Source organism: Pararge aegeria, chromosome 7, assembly GCF_905163445.1.
Source record: "Pararge aegeria chromosome 7, ilParAegt1.1, whole genome shotgun sequence".
Taxonomy (NCBI): domain Eukaryota; kingdom Metazoa; phylum Arthropoda; class Insecta; order Lepidoptera; family Nymphalidae; genus Pararge; species Pararge aegeria.
Window position 1 is genome coordinate 10,928,919 of NC_053186.1, and position 4,246 is coordinate 10,933,164.

Genomic DNA, 4,246 nt, shown 5'->3' on the forward strand with positions numbered 1-4,246 from the left:
TTAAACAACTAGAAACTAATCTGTGGTTTTATTATAAGTTTTATATCTAAAACTTCTAATTTTATCTTGAAAATTAGATACCTAAATTATTTTGCTTCATGGCTAGGAATGGATTTCCCATAGGATTTTCCATAAGGTATATCTATAATATTAAATAAATAAATACCACGACAATACGCACATCGCCATCTAGCCCCAAAGTAAGCGTAGCTTTTGTTATGGGAATATCTTAATAAATGATATACATAAATACTTATAATGTACATATATTGTTGGTGTGGGGGTTTAGCCATGCTCCACACTGCTTCAATGTTCTGGTTTTACATAATAACTTCCTAGTTATGTTTGTAAAACAAGCATTGGAGCAACGTAAAGGTTTTAAGCTCTAAATGTCTCTCTACTCACTATAAGGCCTCCTCTTGGAAGAGTGTAGAGCACAAACCCACTACACTGCTCTGCTAAACCCTAGTGTGCTCTCCAAGGCACGGGGTGCACACCGATAATTTTCTAACTGCGGGCTAATACTTAGAGTTTATACACAGAAAACTCCATAATAAATTCTAAGACTAGTTGGACGTGCTAATCACTGTAGTCTATATCTATATAGTCGACAAGTTGAAAATGGTACAAAATAGAGGTACTGCAGCTCATAAAATTATGTGCGATAGCTCATTGGATCCGGTATGACGTCTAGAAAAATGTGCCAAAAGCGTGTAATAGCACATAAAAAATTGCAAAAGTTATAAACAATTGAAGGTGAAAAAAAATGTCATTTAAAAAATTTTTTGCTAATTCAACATTTCATAAACTATTAATATTTAAGAAATTTCACAATTGTACACAATATCTCTATTTTGTACCATTCTCAACTTGTCGACTAGACTACTAGATTAGATTAGATAGACGAGAATAAAATAAAAATCCCATCTGGTAGGGATAACAAAAATGTAATTTATTTTAAACCAAGATTCTCGTGGTTAATCAACATTTCTTAAATATAGTTCGACGGGACGATATATCGACAAATCCCAAAATATTATAGTGGTATGCATCTGTTGAACTATATTTTAGAAATGTACTTTATTTTTAAAAACGTACATTATCGTAAATCTATTTTGGAAAACCACTGCCAATGTGGTAGAATCAACAATATATTGGTGGTAATGACAACAGTACCAATATAAAAAATGCCTTCAGTTTAAACCGAATTACGCATACCTACTTGAAATAAATGAATTCCGATTATGAATCTAAATCGCTTGTTATCGTCATAGGAGAGCAATTATCAATTTTTTTGCCGTAATTATAGTCGCCAGTTGAAAGAGTTGAATGATCTTGGGTTTCCGAATTTTTTATGATGCTACAACGTATTTGACGGTCTGTTTTGTTAGTCTATTCCGATTTCTCAAGAGTTTACAATTTTCTGTGTTGCTACTTTATATTGGTTTTTGACTTGAATTTTATTTTGTTTTTTGACTTATACGCTTTTTTATAGCAATAATTGACAAACCACAGCCCAAGATGGCCAGTTTTTAGAAGTAGTAGAGCATTTTGTGACGGCCGACTGGCGCACTGGGCAGCGACCCTGCTTTCTGATTCCATGGCCGTGGATTTGATTCCCACAACTAGAACATGTTTGAGTGATTTACGAGTGATGAATGTTTTTCAGTGTCTGGGTGGTCATCTGTATATTATGAGTATTTATGTATATTATTCATAAAAATATTCATCAGTCATCTTAGTTCCCATAACACAAGCTACGCTTACTTTGGGGCTAGATGGCGATGTGTGTATTGTCGTAGTAAATTTATTATTGACAAATGTCCGAAATAAAGATTATTATAATTATTATTTATTTATTATTATATATTATTTATTATTATATTTTTCATATTATTTTGTGACAGAGCTCGTCCGGGAAAGTACTACCACCATGATTATTCATTGATTACGTTGATTATTGCAATGCTGTGTTCCGCTCTAAAGGAAGTGGTTATCGGTGTAGTTACAGGCTCATGAGACTTCACGTCAACACTTCAGGTTGATGGACACAGGACAACACTTTGCAGGATGTGTTGCATTCATGCCCTGCGTAGTGTTGCTCTGTTGATAAGCTTTCCACTTACCATCAGGTGGGCTATCTGCTTGGTCCATCAATGATAAACTCATCATCATCATCATCATATCAACATATTATGAAAACATTATCGAGAACACTTAGGTTTTCCTTCAACGTTGAAGCAAGTGACATTTGAATTACATAAAAAACGCACATAACTTAAAACAGTCCAAGGCGCGTGATGGGATTCGAACTCGGCCTCCCGAAAGTGAAGTCGAGCTCCTACCCACTGGGCTATCACCGCTTAGTACTTAACTATAAAAAAAAAAGTGGAAAAGCATTGCATCTGAACAAAGCATCACTTCGCAGAGCAAGCCAAGTAACCAGCTCTGTTGCTATTTTATTATTTTGTTTTAGGTAAATAATCGTGGTCAGTAACGGTTTTATTAATTTATTTATAAACTAAATAGAATTATAATATAATTCTTTTAATCCTCGCGATTTTTTTTTTAATTATATATTTTTATAAATAAATGGAGTAATGATGAGGAGACTAGTGGCCCAAATAGATAAAGCAATGATTTTTAAAAAAATCATAGAAATGTTTGATAAAAAAATGTTTCCGCCCGGGATCGAACCGGGGACCTTGTGCGTGTGAAGCACACGTGATAACCGCTACACTACGGAAACCGTACTGTTAGCGCTGAATTATTGGAATCATTTCTACTATTCAACATTACAGATTGGCCTTTCTACCAACGCTCAAAGCAGAATTATAATTATATGTGTTTACTTGAGATTCCGTTACGGGATTATAATTTTCATTTTTAGAGCATCCAACTATGTCAAGTAAACTATCATTTCAAAATAGTACTGTTTTAGGCAATGATGTTCAAGTCTTCGGGGCTTTACCACCATCACTTCCACTTTGACCAAGACCCCGCCATGGAAAGTCGCATCAAGGCGACCTCTGTACTTACTTCTAAAATTTCACCATAAATTATCTTTGCAGAAGAGTCACGGCTTGGCACGTGCTAAGAAAAATTTGTAGAGATCACTAAGCTCAGCCTTCGCATTTATGGGCTAGTTTCATAATGTGGATCTTTATTTTGTATGGTAAATGTATGTTGGCGCAAAAATTGTTTAGGGAGGGTTTGAACGATGTGAAAAAATGTAAAAATTGCAAGTGCAATACTAACAATTTTTCATACAAGACTCGTCAGTCAGTCTGATGTCTTTCGTGCGTCATTCTGTCGTCAGTCGTCGGTCAGTCTGTTGTCAGACAGTCTACAATCTGTCATTGGTCAGTCTGACATTTGTCGTAAGCCAGGCTTACGTCTCTCATCAGTTAGTCTGTCGTCAGTCAGTCTGCAATCTGTCGTCCTTCAGTCTGTCGTTTGTCGTTGCACGTTAGTAAGACTGTCTTGACTCGGTCGGTCGTCTATTATTTAATATAAAAGTTAAGTTTAAGTTAAGAATTAAAGTGCATTTATTATTGCTTATACTACATTTATTGATTTAGAAACGGTACGAAGTTTGCTGTGTGTTGAATAAAATGATACATTGAACATAATTTGTACAATGACGGCCTTATCGCTTAAAAGCTACTTACTTATCTGCCTAGCTACCCAGTAAGAACTTATCTATTTCGACTAGTTAGTTTAAGTACTTATCTTTTTGAACTAGTTAGGTGAGCGCTGTGAATTTAAGTAGGAGATTTGGGAATTTATACCCCGGGCCCCGGGTTTGATTTGGGAATTTATTATTTCTGAATTCTGTCTGGTAGGTGGTAACTAGCCACGGCCAAAGCTCCCGCTATTTACCACCAGTCAGTTAGTCTGATGTACTTCGTTTGTCATTCAGTCGTCGGTCGTCGGTCAGTATGTTGTCAGACAGTCCGTCATTTGTCATTAGTCAATCTGGCATTTTTCGTTAGCTAAACTGATGTCTCTCATCAGTCAGTCTGTCATCTGTCAGTCTGCACTCTTTCGGTCAGTGTTTCGCTTGTCGTTACACGTTAGTAAGTCTGTCGTCAGTCGGTCAGTCAGTCTGTCGTCTGTAATCAGTAAGTCTGACGTCTATTATTTAATGTAAAAGTTTAGTTTAAGTTAAGAATTAAAGTGCATTTGTTATTGTTCATACCACATTTATTGATATTGAAGCGGTACGAAGTTTGCTGGGTTTATG

The 4,246-nt window shown here is 35.7% G+C and overlaps 1 non-coding gene across 1 annotated transcript; it reads right to left on the reverse strand.

Moving 5' to 3' along the window:
• Positions 1-2,676: 2,676 nt before the first annotated feature.
• On the reverse strand, positions 2,677-2,749 carry Trnav-cac. Its single transcript has one exon. It is a non-coding gene; the product is annotated as a tRNA-Val (tRNA).
• Between the last annotated feature and the right edge of the window lie 1,497 nt (positions 2,750-4,246).